The sequence below is a fragment of the Gekko japonicus genome, unplaced genomic scaffold (genome assembly GCF_001447785.1).
Source record: "Gekko japonicus isolate JY-2015 unplaced genomic scaffold, Gekko_japonicus_V1.1 scaffold514, whole genome shotgun sequence".
Lineage (NCBI taxonomy): Eukaryota > Metazoa > Chordata > Lepidosauria > Squamata > Gekkonidae > Gekko > Gekko japonicus.
Genome location: NW_015168665.1, coordinates 169,997 through 185,061, shown reverse-complemented (window position 1 = coordinate 185,061; position 15,065 = coordinate 169,997).

The following is a 15,065-nucleotide window of genomic DNA, read 5'->3' as shown; positions in this document are numbered from 1 at the left end:
GACTACCTAATGGGACCCGGTGGGATTCAGTTGACGTGTCTTCAGCTCGTCTCGGCTTCTCGGCTTCGGGTCGGCATCTTCCCTCCACTCTCTTCAGGCTCCTCGGGAGATCTGTTGGAGTTGGCGGGCCCATTTGTCGTGCTGATCGTATCGGCACGGCACTGGCTCCATCCCTCAGGCTCCGCCGCGCCTGCACCGAGCGTCCTCATGCCTTCCGGGCTCCGCCTTCACCGCCGGTTCACCGCTAGATGTCGCATCTCCTTTTCTTCTTCCGCTCACGGCCTCAACTACCGCCGCCATTACATACCACTCTGCTGCTGCCGCCGCCACTCGCCGAACTGTCGCTGCTGAGGTTCCCACCTTACCTCCCCAATGGAGGTGGGTGCTCCCTGCCTTCTAAGGCAGGTACCCATTTATCTACTTGTAAGTTGTTATGACTTTCGAACCGCTAGGTGGGCGGGAGCTGGGACTAGGGCTGGGTGCTCACCTCGGCCGCGGTGGGTATCGAACAGCCTACAAGCTGTTCGTTAGATGTTAAGGCAGGTGCTTTTACTCCCTGCGCCACTGCTCCCTGGCTGACCAGGTTAATAAAGATGTGGATTGATTGTAATTGCTTGGGAAATATCCCATGATCAAATCAGTTTCTGTCTTTGATGTGCAAGCAGTAAACATGCAGAATGTGAGAATGGCCAAAGTTGGCCTTACTTAATTTCAGTGTTCATATTGAATTCTTCGTGTTTGGACAGTCTCAGAGCTTCATCATCACCATAGTAACCATGGGACTGTCTTTATATCCAAAATATGCTAAAGGGCACATATTGGATATATATGCTGAATGCTAAGTGCCATTGCCCTAACCTGGATACCTCAGGCTAACCCAGTCTCCTCAGATCTTGGAAGCTAAGCAGGGGTGGCCCTGGCTAGTATTTGGAAGGGAGACCTCTGAGCAATAGTAGGGTCATGATGCAGAGGCGGGCAATAGCAAACTGCCTCTGAACATCTCTTGCCTTGAAAACCCTTCGGAGTTGCCATAAACCAGCTGTGACTTGATGGCACTTTCTACTGCCAAGTGGCATTAGCTAAACACCTAGGCAACAGCTTTCTCTGTCCTGAGCCAATGTCTGCATGTTATTCTCAAATAGATTAGAAAGAGCAAACACAGAGAAGACAGATGAACCAACACAAGATGGAAGTCATGCAACTTTAGAAATATTCTGAAGTTGAACTGACACTCTTGAATAGATGAGGGTAAGGGTTATACTATCTGACCAAGTAAAGATCTTGCAGTCCCCCTTGAGTCAATCTTGGTGTTCCTTTTTTAAAAAAAGCAGGTTGGAACTGTTGTTAGGAGTGCCTTTTTCATCTACACTTCATACTTAGCTAGATTCATCTGAACTTGCTGCCCTGACCCATGTGCCGGTAACTGCCAGCTTTGATACCATAATGCATGCAGTGTGTGGCTGCCCTTCCAAACAACCTGGGAGTTTCAACTGGCGAAGAATGCTGCTGCTTGCTTTCTGATGCTGTGAGGGGGGGGTCACTTCTGCAACAGGGGAAGGTCTAGTGGCTCCCTTATTAATGCTTTCATTGAGTCTCAGCCATTGCTGGTTCAACAATTCTGCAACTCAGTTTATACTAGTCCTGGAAAACTCCCTGAAGCAAAAGCACCAGCTTGCCAGCTCCAGCTCCTGCAATGAGGTTAATTTATGAGGGTTGCCAGCTCTGGGTTGGGAAATACCTGAAGATTTAGGAGGTGGAGACTGGGGAGGCCAGGGTTTGGGGGGGGAATCTTCAGTGGGGTATAATGCAATAGACCCCACCTTCCAAAGCAGCCATTTTCTCCAGGTGGACTGATCCCCGTCACCTGGAGATCAGTTGTAAAAGTGAAAGATCTCCAGCCACTACCTGGAGGTTGGCAGCCCTAGGTTAACTCTAGCATAGCCTGATCTTGGCTGCCCATTGGAGACCCTCTCCCTTTTCTCTGGCTGAGCAGGTTAAGAATTGGCAACAACCTATAATGTCTATGATGTGTCCATAGCAGGTGGAAGCATTGCCTTGGGTAGTGTCACCTTGGAGCCATTTTAACATTAAGTACCAGGTTGGCTCTACCTACCCACCAATCCCATGTTTATCCTGCCCTTCCTTTAAGGAGCTCAGGGTGGAGTACATGGTTCTCTCCTCCTTTGTTTTATCCTCTCTTCTCTTTAATCTATCTGAACTGGGGATGCCAGCCTCCACATGGGGCCTGAGGATCTCCCAGGATTATCGCTCACCTCCAGACTACAGAGATCAGCTCCCCCGGATAAAATGGATTCTTTGGAGGGTGGACTCTATGGCACTGTACCCCACTGAAGTCCCTGTCCTCCCCAAGCTCCACCCCCAAATCTCCAGGCGTTTCCCAACCTGGAGCTTGCAACCCTAACCAATGTTCCCTCTAAGCTGTGGAGTCTTGTGGGCAAAACGTCTACTTTGTGAGCTACTGGCATTAAAGTTCTGAGCGAGTAATTTGGCCACTGCATAAATTAGTTTGCTCTGGAGCCCTCCTTCCTGAGCTAAGACAAAAATGTGTGAGCTGGAGGCTAAAAAACTGTGAGCTAGCTCGCACTAACTCAGCTTAGAGGGAACATTGACCCTAACCCCCATTGGTTACCAGGGGGGACCTAAACACTTTCCTTTATGCCATGTAGTCTTCCAGAAGAGCCCACAGTAATAGAAATACAGAAACAATGTCTCTGGAATCATTCAAGGTTTTTACTAGAGTAAAAGAATCACAGGCCACACAAGAACACTTCTTCAACAAAAGTGTTTTAAATTAATATTTAACTGCAGAACATTCACTCTGCCATAAATTTAATATCAGCGAAGTGTTGGCTGAACACTATTAAATATAACCAACACAGAATGTGTAACGTAAGGCTGGCCATTCTACCATGCATTATTTAAAGTTACATTTGCTACTGCTGCTACCTTTAGCATGAACAGTGTACTAACTGACTTAGCAGTACACTCCCTCCCCCGCCACTAAAAAGAATACTAAGAGAAGACGCCAAGATACCTCAATCTTTCTGTAAAGTCATCTTTTCAACAGAACTTTTCTACTGTAAGAAGGGAGAAAAGCTATCTATCACAGGTTAACATTGATACATAGCATAGTATTGCTGGATGAAAATGAAAGCTTGAACTTGTGAGCATCAAAGAGTCTAAACAAAAGATAAAGAGATAACGATTATGTCCCTATGCACAAAGAAGCTCAATAGAGTCACAGAAAGGTTCTTTACTGACTTTGTAACAGCCACCGGGAAAATGTAGGTTGTGCTGCTTATTAATGGAGAAGAAACAAAGAAAAAGCAGTGAAGGACAGGGATGTCAGGGTTGTGGGTAATATGCTCCTTTCTTTGAGCAAGAGTACTATTTTGTGTGTTATGTGCTGTCAAATCACTTCTGACTTATGGCAACCATATGAATTAATGACCTCTAAAATGTCCCGTCTCATTATCAGCCTTGCTTTGGTCCTGCAAACTGAAGGCTTCCTTTATTGAGTCAATCCATTTCATATTAAGTCTTCCTTTTGTCCTACTGCCTTCAACTGTTCCTAGCATTATTGTCTTTTTCAGTGACTCTTGTCTTTTTGTGATGTGATGTGATGTGATGTGACCAACGAATGGTTGCCTTGGTTTAGTCATTTTCACGTAGGGTTGCCAGGTCCCCCCGGGCACTAGTGGGGGATGGGGAGTAGGGTTGCTAGATCCAGGTAGAAAAACTCCTGGGGATTTGGGGACGAAGCCTGGGGAGCACAGGGACCTCAGTGGGCCACTCTCCAAAGAAGCCATTTTCTCTAGGGGAATTGATCTCTGTATTCTGAAGAGGATCTGAAATTTTAGGGGATTCTCAGATCCCACCTGGAGGCTGGCATCCCTAGCTCAGGCTTGATTTCATCTAGAACCCACTTGCTTGTCTTTTTTGGCGGTCCATGGTATATGTATAACTCTTTTCCAACAGCACATTTCAAATGAGTCAGTTTTCTTCCCATTAGCTTTCTTCACGGTCTAACTTTCACATCCTTACTTAGTAATGGGGTGTTCTATTGTATGAATTATCTTGATCTTGGTCTCTAGCAACACTTCCTTATGCTTAAGGAATCTTTTCTAGCTCTTTCATGGCTGCCCTTCCCAGTCTCAAGCTCCATCTGATGTCTTCCTTGCAGTCTCCCATTTGGTTGATTATGGAGCCAAGGCATCTTTAACAACAAAATCGTTAATAACAATTTCAGTTTCTTCATTGTCAACCTTAAAATCATGCCAATCCCTAATAGTCATTACTTTTGACTTCTTGATGTTCAGCTGAAATCCTGCTTTGGCACTTTCGCCTTTAACCTTCATCAGGAGTAATTTAAAGTCTTGATTGTTTTCTGCCAGAAATGTGGTATCGTGCATATCTCAAACTGTAAATGTTCCTTTCATCAATTTTCAAAAAGTACCATTATCTTTGTTATATTGTGGATGGGCAAAGCAAGACCATCCTACAGTTTTCTGATACAGTGGGATTTTCCACGGCATGTTGGGAAGCATACATTTCCCCAATTTCGAATGGAGCTATGACAACATTCAGTGACTGGTTTTATCAAGATGCTTCCATTTCAGACCAAGACAAAAAGACTACATGTTGTAATGTGTCTGTCCTACTCCATAAGGAGGGCAGGCGGAATGCTCATAGCAATTGAAAGCAAGAGTAACATCTACATGCAATAACTCTGAGGAAACAGTGCTGAAATGGAGATGTCTCAAGCAGAGGACAGATGGGAAGAGAGAGATTGGATTTATACCACACCCTTCGCTCAGTGTCTCAGAGCAGTTTACAATCTCCTTCCCTTCCTCTCCCCACAACAGACACCCTGTGAGGTTGGTGGGGCTGAGAGAGCTCTGAGAGAACTGCTTGTGAGAAGATAGCTCTGAGAGAACTGTGACTGACCCAAGGTCACTCCAGCAACTGTATGTGGAGGAGAGGGGAATCAAACCCGGTTCTCCCAGATTAGAGTCCACGCACGTAACCACTACACCAAACTGACTACACAACAGGAAAGTGAGGTAGGGAGTGGATGAAATTCAACTTCTAACTGAAGGAGGCAGGATGACTATAGTAGAAAAATGGTAAGAAGCCAGTTGGTTGAGAACAGGTTGAGCCACCACTTCTATTCTATGGAATGGATGCCAAATGAAGTTGTAGTAGACTAACCCACTTGGTGAGAACTATTCCTACTGTGCTTTGAGGGAACCTCATCTTCTTATATAACTCTTCTGCATCTCCCTGATTCCCCTTTCCCAAGTACCTCCCACAGGTGATGCCACTCAGAACAACTCCATGGCAGGTCAACTCATGATTATTCCATGAACTTTTAAGTTACGTCACACATAACCATTTTCAAATGGTGAGGTATCAGCTAAGTGAATTTTATATGAGTTTTATCATGGTAAAGAGCTTATACACCTGCCTCACCACATGTTCACAACCAAAATAAAGATGAAATAGCCAATCTTGCCATACCACCAGTTCACCTGCTCCCCAGGCTTTTGCACTGCATGGTCAAGTGGGATCTGGCAAAATTGTAAAGCAACTGGATAACTACGTTGTAATAATTCCACAAGCATGCCATGCCAGAATGATTGCAGGTTTATTAGAACAAAGCAGGGCCTTTCCAGGCCTCTGCATGAAACACAAAATAACAGCCATCAGCCAACAGGAGAAAGTGAGACTAAACAACAGCACATGCTTTTTGCCTAAGAAACCAGGGGAAAGTAACTAAACAATCCAATCACCAAATTCACAACTTGCCACAATATAACAGCCATGATCAAAACTTACTATTTATTTATCCTCCCCCTGCCCAAAGTTGTCTTCTAAATCAGCTCTGTGATTTTATGGGTCCATTGTCAATCAATCATAAAAAATTCCCTTTGGCATTTTTTTTGGTTCGGTGACTGTTATTTTCAATAAGTTTGTTTCCAGATGGCATCCTATGCCATGGAAACCATCCAAGGAATATCAAAACAGTAATGGGAAATGTTGTTTTCGTGCTGATCATAAGAAGGCTGCAATTCACTTGGGGTGACTCCAAAGCAGAGCAAATGCCTTCTAGATCATGATGAAGTACACACAGTGGTGGAAAAGAGGACAATTCGTTTATCTTTAGCCCCTTTGATATCTTTGTTGTGTTGTGAAGAAATTGGTTTCTTATGTGCCATTACCAGATCTGTGACTTTAATGTCCTGTTTGCAGCAAGATTTATCTTTTCCAAATGCTGCTTCGTAGAAACTGCATCAAGCGAAAGGAATGGCTAAGAAAATTATGAGATGTATTGATTTTGATTATAGAACAAGGTGAAAGGTGAAAGAATTCTTCCCCACATTCTAAAGAACCCTTCTTCAGTCCAATCAAGATAAAAGACCCCTTTCCTACGATAGTGTGGTTGCATTTTATCATGCATGCTTGGCAGTCCTAAAGGTGCTACTTGCAATAGGTGTTAATTCAGATGTGAGAAAAAAACAGGTTGCCTCAATGGTCAAGAGGGTTATAACTAGGGTTGCCAACCTCCAGGTGGTGTCTGGAGATCTCCCAGAATTACAACTGACCTCCAGAATAAAGAGATCAGTCCACTGCTTTGGAAGATGGCTGCTTTGGAAGATGAACTCAATATCATTATACCCTGCTGAGGTCCCTCCCCTCTCCAAACCCCTCCCTCCCCAGGCTTCATCCCCCAAATCTCCAGGAATTTCCCAACCCAGAGCTGCCAACCCTAGTTATAATATCCTTAATAGTCAAACCCATGCTGTTAAGTTACCACCTCTGGTTGGTGTTCATACCGCAATATGGATATTGAACTGGTAGTGGTAGCTGTCAGTATGCATGTCAAAACACCTCATCATGGAGGGCAAGGCAATTGATTTTAGAATTAGCCTTGGAGATGCTTTTCATATCAAAAAGCAGTGCACCGATGATGTGACAGGTTTGCTCGTTTTTTTATTATTATTATTTCTACTGTCTCATTAGGCGGGAGCCCCTAAAATGATAGAGTGCTCCCTTTGTACGTCACGCATGTAAAATACATCTGTCTGCAGGAAAGATTTAATTTAAATATAAAATTTGCCCTCAAGTTAGCAGGCGAGAATAAATTACCGCCGCTGAGTGATCTGTCACTGACATGGACAGGCTATGCCGAGACTGATGGGGGCTGCAAATCTTGCCTTCCCAGGCTGTGCGCCGTTGTAATTGTTTGTTGGGGGCTTGCTCGATTTGACAAGGTGCGGAAGTTTGAAAATGATGTTGTAAACCAAAACAGCCTTTCGCAAGGCTATAAATGACTACATCGATTGTTGCATGCATTGTGAGTGAGCAACTAAAAAAAACACACACACCACAAACCAGCATCGCAAACCTTTTACCAATTAACATATCAGGAGGTCCCCTCCGTCTCCCCAGATGACATCCTAAGCTGACAGCTTCAATTCAATTAAAAGCACAGAGAGAGAGAGAGAGAGAGAGAGAGAGAGAGCAGATTTCATTAAGTGGCATGGACCATAGCCTGTTCCCCATGAGACACTTTGATGGGGTCACTTTTTGTGACGTGCCAGAGCTGATGCCTCAAACCCCGGCCTTTCCTATATATCAGTGCATAATGCTCCACTCCAGGGATCAAAATAATGATCTCTAGAGTCAAAAGGCCTGAAATATAAAGGTGTTGCATAGAGATATGAAGTACAGCAAAATCCCTTCTATTTATCACCGTGGGGGAGAACCTCACAGTCATTTCTCTACAAGGGAAGTTGCAATTATGGCTACTTACAAGCATTCTTTATGCACCGTACAGCACTATAGTCTAGAATCATGAAAGCCTTTGCTATCATTTAAATAGGAGTTTGTGTTTTCTTTTTCATGCTTGCTTTCCCCCCCCCCTTCCATTCATTTTGTAATTTTTGAAACAACTGTAGCAACGAAGAACATTCATTCTTATGGATGTCGTCTTTTCTTTATATAAATTGTATGAATTACACTTTGGGAAAAAATTAAAGGCTGCCATCCTCATGTGATGATTACTCACATGCATTTGAGACCTGTCAGTAGGCTGAGGTTTAATTCTTATATACTATAAAAATGTTGAACATTCCAAAAAGCTAGGTATGTTTTTGTGGCTACTCTCTAGGGTTGCCAGTTCTAGGTTGGGAAATACTGGGAGATTTTGGGGGTGAAACCTGAGGAGGGCGGGGTTTGGGGAAGGGAAGGACTTTAATGGGTAGCCAGCATGGTGTAGTGGTTAAGAGCAGTGGTCTGGAGAACCGGGTATGATTCCCCACTCCGCCACATAAAGCCTACTGGGTGACCTTGGGGCAGTCACAGTTCTCTCAGAGCTATCTCAGCCCCACCTACCTCACAAGGTACCTGCTGTGGGGAGAGGAAGAGTAGGCAATTGTAAGCCACTTTGAAACTCTTCAGGGTAGAGAATACTGGGGTAAAAAAGCCAACTTTTCTTATTCCTCTTAATGGGTATAATGCCGCAGGCCTCGGTCGCACGGGCCGGATATCGCGGGGGGGGGGGGGGGCATGCTTACGGCGCAGTTTGATCCGTGATTACGCAATCAGACGCGCCGGCGGCACACCACGGGTCCTCCCCTCGGCGCCGCCGGGTAAATGAGGGTGGCGACCACATGACAATCCTGCAGCACGGCAAAGAAGCGGCACGATCACACCAGCAATGGCTAGACGCCGCTGCCGTGACAAATGGGGTCATTAATTTTTTTTAAGCCGAAACGGCACTTACACTTTCCTCTTTGTGCGCATGCGCCGTTGGGTGCTTGTGCACATCTTGTGGAGACTTGGGGGGGGGGAACCTGTTTACGAAGGGACATGGGCGGGTGCCGGATGCCACCACCGGAAACGCGATCAGACGCCAGCCCTTGCCCCGCAGTTTCTGGAAACTAGTATCTCGGAGGTACTAGTTTTTAACTCCGCATCTTTGGTGGGAAGCCTCGGGTTCGCCACGGGAGCTCTACGCTTCCCAGCGGTTGCGGTGTGATTGCGCCCGGAAAATCTGCCTATCTTCCGTCACTGTAGCTTGGCTAATGGTCCGTGTGACCGCAGCCATAGTCTACCTTCCAAAGGGTCCGTTTTCTCCAAGTGAATTGATCTTTGTCACCTGGAGATCAGTTGTAATACTGATAGATCTCACTACCTGGAGGTTGGCAACCCTACTATTGCCCCGAGAGACAGTGTGGTGCAATGTTTAGAATGCCATGCTCGAAAGGGGGAGATGCAGGCTGAAGTCTCCAGTTAGTTACAAAGCTCACTGGGTGACTGGATGCTCCCTCTGAGCCTAGCCTTCTTCACAGAGATGTTGTGTAGAGAAGGAGAGAGTTACTAACATTGCCTGATCTCTTTAGAAAAAGAGCAGGATCTAAAATTACCCAGTGATATCTCTTCTCCCCCCCCCCCCAGGGTCTTTGAATAGTAATTGTGCAATTTCCCCTTCTTTCCTTGAAATGTTCAAGTACTATTAAGCAGGGATGCCATTTTAAAACAAAGGAGGGACTGGTCCTATCCCAGGTGCCCGAGGTGGTAACTCTTACAGGTGCTTGAGGCCTTTAAAGTTTAAACCCTCAGTGTCAACTGGCAAAAGCATGAATCACATTATATCTGAACACCGAGCTGTTCCATGCTAAAGATGAGATTGTCCACTCTGTCAGCTTCAATCATTCAAAGGCATCTTTTAATGCAGTCAGCAGCATGTGGAAAATTATATGGCTAAGAAGCTTTGTGGGAAACCACGTCTTATCAAGGGCTGCCTTTATGAGGAATTAGCAGTGAAAATGTAAATGCTGGGAATAATCCCATGTTTAAGACTTTTTTAAAATAAAAAAATGTAAGTGAAATGATAGAACTTGCTGAATCCAAGTCAATGAATTGTGACAGAGCTTTAAATGAAAGCTCAGCTAGCGCAAATGACAAAGCTTAATCGTTCCAGTGAACATCGAACAAATCTACTTTTCTTATTAGCAGGTACATGGAATGCTTAGCCATGGCAATTTCAGCACTCTTCCAATTCTTGTCTACTAAATCAATCACATTAGCAATGAACCCATCAGTGAAAAGCAAAATGCCTAGGTTTGGTAAGACCTTCCAATTTCAGGCTTTTTATCCTCTCCAAATGCCATCTCGGGTTTCTACATTCCCCAGTTTCATGCCAATGAGTAAACACCATGGTTTGCTTAGCAAGCCTAGAAAAACATCACTTATCTGATAGAATGCCTAACACAGAGAGAGATGTCTGCATAAATAAGACCCAACTTTTATGTAAAGTTAGGGCTCCATCATGGTGAGATCTCTAGGAATCTACACAACAAAGAGTGAATCTCCAGTCAGCTTTCCTTCCACTTAAGGCAGATATCCTGGTCCTATCAATGAACCATTGTTTTCTGAGCTTGTGGGTCAGATCTTACCAAGTGAACTCCATTGGAGTGTCTAACTTTGCATCTATCCAGATGCTAACTCATTCAATCCTCATATACGTATTCTCAACAAGTAGGGCTGTACATCCCCTATATTTTGATGTTTTTCTTTTCTTTCTTTCTTTTTTGAAATAGTATATTATAATAGCGATTATAATGCAATGCAATATCTTGTTGATCTCTGACATAACACTGTACCCCAGGAAAAGGATTCTGTCAGTTAACTCCATTTTTTGTGAAACAAAATGTTATAAAGGCATCGGGGGGGGGGGGCCTGGGCCAGAAACTGAGCTTGTTATTCTTTTGATCTGTTTAAAAAATATTTTCCCTATTTTGCATGCTAATTTAACAAGCCACCCCTATATATATACAATACAACTATGATATGTAATTCCATTTCATCGTCTGATGAAGTGTGCATACACATGAAAGCTCACATCTTGAATAAAAATTTGTTGGTCTTAAAGGTGCCATTGGACTCTAACTTTGTTGTATCTATCCAGAGAAGTTAGCTGTGTTAGTCTGTTGCTGCAAAACAGTAAAAAGCCCAGTAGCACCTATAAGACTAACAGACTTTATTGTAGCATAAGCTTTCGAGAAACACAGCTCCATGCATCTGACGAAAGCTTATGCTACAATAAAGTTTGTTAGTCTTAAAAGGTGCTACTGGGCTTTTTACTAACTTTGCATCTAAATGCAGCAAAGTCTGCAATACTGTGCATGCTTATTTTGGAGTAGGTAGCACTGAACTCAGTGAGACTTCTATGTAACCATGCAGAGGGCTGGCTGGCACATGTCAATTTTTGCAAATACGAACGCTTCCAAAAGCAGCTGTATGGCTGGCTTTCTGAACAAGCTGTCTGGAGTCACTATACATTTATACAAAATGTATTTCTCCATCCATAAAGATGTTCTGGACTTGGCTTCTTATTTCCTTGGATCAGTCTGTCCTGCTTGAAATGAGCTCTTTTTGTAGCAGGAACTCCTTTGCATATTAGGTGACACACCCCTAATGTAGCCAATCCACCATGAGCTTACAGAGCTCTTCTTACAGGGGCTACTGTAAGCTCTTGGAGGATTGGCTACATTAGGGGTGTGTTGCCTAATATGCAAAGGAGTTCCTGCTACAAAAAGAGCCCTCAGTTAATGGACCTTGGGTATCAGAAGTTGTCTCTGGCAAGTTGTCTTTGGGCTTTGAAGAAGGAAGCCCACCCTTCTAACTTAAGGGAGGGGGCAGATGGGAGCCTGCATTAAAAGAAAGGGAAATTTAGATACTGGAAGAGACAGAGGGTGTGGTCACACAAGCAGTTTGCCGCAGCAGTATATCAGCTCTAAATAAACTGCTTGAGTTTGGGATGCTTTGCACTGATCACACAGTGCCCCCTAATCCGGCATCATAGTGCTGTGGGCCCATGGTTGGTCGTTCACATCACTAACATGCCGCAACCATGGACCTGCAGCTGGGTTGGTTGTTTTTCCCCTAAGTCCTGCTGTGCGTGCACAGAAGGAGACAAGCGCACACGTACTCTTGGCCAAGTTCTATGGGGCAGTGAACTGCATGTCGAAGTGGGGTTGGGGGAAAAAAGGGACACACCGGAAACAGAGTGGAATGATCACACCACTCATGCATTTCCATGGCATGCCCAGTCAATCAGATGCCCAGAAACCTGCCTTGGAAGCGCCTTGCTGAGGTAGCCACCAGAATTTGCCAGTGGCTATTTAATCTGCATGGGAGTCACTTTAGCGTGAGGTAGGGACAAATGGGGCATGGGAGCCAGATGTACGTGTTTGATTGTGCCCATTTGATCCAGAGGGGAGGGGTGGCTATGACAAGCCAGACTGCTCATGTGCAGTCTCTCTGTCTCTGTCTCTGTCTCTGTCTCGGTAATTTAGGGAAGCAGATCTGCTGCCTTGAAGGAGTGATTGCCTGAATATGTGTTCTATATATTTGTAAATAAAACAATTAGTACAAAAACACTATAAGGCCCCTGCCACACGGGGGGGGGGGGAAGCACCTGCAAAGTGCGGCTTTTTAAAGCCGCACCAAAAGAGACACGCGGCGGCGGGATCACATAGATCCCCTGAGCTGCCATGCACTTCCTCCCTGGCACGATCAGATGCTGGGGAAAAGCCACTGAAATGGGAGCGAAGCAGCTGAACTGCGCATGTGTGCGCGTGCGCAGTTAGGCCAAGAGCCTGGATTGCTCTGGACGACGGGCGCGGCGGCGATCCCACGGCTGCGCTTGATGCGGCGTTCCCGGTAAGTCCTCCTCTGGGGTGGTTCTTTTTTACTGTGGGTTTTCGGCCTGAAGGGCCGGATCGGGGACGGGTGCGTGCCGCTTCCCAGATGTTGCTGTGAGATTGCGCCCGTTTGCTGCGCCCCCGATCCGTCCCTCTCCCGAGCCAAAACCTTCCGTGTGACCGGGGCCTAAGACTCTCTTCCAAAGGACAGGGCCACAGCAAGCCACCATGAGTCCCCAGTCAAAGATTTCATCTGGCCCCCCATATGACCCTGATCCAAACCAAATATATAACAGGACAAATCACTTTGCTGACTTTTGCCATGCATCTGTAATAATAAAATGATCTGCATATCCATCTATCCATCTATCCATCCATTTGTAGCAGGCAAACTCATCAGAAAATAAAACGAGGAATCTCAAAATTTGACCACCAGCTTCGGGATGATCATGGGAGTTCCACGGTCAAAAATGAAAGGAATTAGAATATCCCCACCCAGGTTATTCCCAGCTCTCCCCCCCCATCCTATTTGCAATGGAAGCTAAGTTTGTGTAGCAGTTAAAGTGTCAGACTAGGCTATGGGAAAACCAGGTTCAAATCCCCACTGTGCCCTGGAAGCTCACTGGGTGACTTGGGCCAGTCACACTCTCTCTGCCTAACCTGCCCCACAGGGTTGTTGTGAGGATAAAACAGAAGAGAGGAGAGTGATGTAAGCTGTTTTGGGTCAGCCTTGGGGAGAAAGGTGGGATATAAAAAAAGTAAATAAATAAATGTTCTAACTTCTGTTCCTCACTTGGATGGATTAACATTCGGGGGAAGCATACTACTTGGGGAAATATTAACACCCCCTTTCTGTTCATAATATTAGCAAAGGTTTGCTGCTGGGCTACTGTTAAAGATGTTCTCAATTGCCAAGCAGGATAGATGAGCAGTTGAGACTGAAAAATGGTGTGTTGGGAGAAAAAGTAGAAGTGGAGATAATCAAATGGCAGATCATGAAAGGAAAAGAGCAAAACAAATGAGGGGGAAAGTGTGTAAAAGAGTTAAAGAACTGTAGGAAAAGGCAACAAAAGGTTTTTTTAAAAAATATATATATATCCACTTTGCTATCATACATTAGCAGAACTGCCCCTTTGCAAGATCTGGCTGTGCAGAACGTGAGTGAAACGAAAGGAAGAGGGAAACCATAGATAATGACCTTGTTAGGAGGCTGCATTCTGGCAATGACTGTAGTCTGTCCTGGCTGGTCTTGCCTTGCTCCAGTGCTGGCTTGGCTGATGGATTTAACAGGATATGATAAGCAATGGGTTTTTTGCTGTGCTCTGCCTTCCTTGATCCCTTAGTGGCTGCAGTCAGAACTGCATAAGGATTTAAAAAAAAAAAAATACATGTCACTACAGCATGTATCTGGCTTCAGGGGCCCTGAAACTGACTTGAGAAGACCCTGATTTTTTTTTTTATAACTGCCCCTTAAATGGGCAGGGTTTTATTAAATTTTTCACATAACCTACACAAACAACCATAGCATATACATACATACTAACGTACAAACAGATACATGGAGGTTATTTTCATTTTTACCAATATTTATACTGATGCCTACTCCATCTTAATAACAATTTCTCATGAACTGTATAAGCAACTTTTCTGTCTCTATTATCCTAACAGGTACATATTTCATTTAGCAAACTCTTAGTCTGTCTCTTGCAAGCTTGCCTACATATGTTTATCATACCAGTTATAGAACCGTGACCAAGTATTCTGGAATGTCGAATCTGTTGCACCTTTTATCAATAAAGTCAATTTATCCAATTCCTCAGCCTCCAAGATTTTGTTTACAAGTTCTCGTTTTGTTGGTATCTCTGGTAATTTCCAATATTTCGCATAGAGAATTCTAGCAGCTGTAGTTTAAAAAACCATCAAATAGCGATCATCTTTTGTTAGAATTATCAGGTAGAATATTCAACTACAAAGCCTCTGGTGTAAATGGTACTACAGTACCTAGTACCTTTTGCAAGATTTCGTGTACCATTACCCAATATTTCTTAGATTTTTCGCAATGCCACCACATGTGGTAAAATGAGCCAACCTTATTTTCACATTTCCAACACTTATTAGAACATTTCGGATCAATTTTAGCTAATCTTTCAGGTGTTACATACCATCTATAAAACATTTTATATACATTTTCTTTATACAGAACTAGCAGTAAAGCCCGTTGTGAAAGCAATACAACGGGATCTAGAAGGAGGCTCTAGGGCAGTGCTCCGGCTTTGGGCAAACAGTGTCAATTTGCTGTGGTGACCTCAGCAGGGTATAATGACAGAGTCC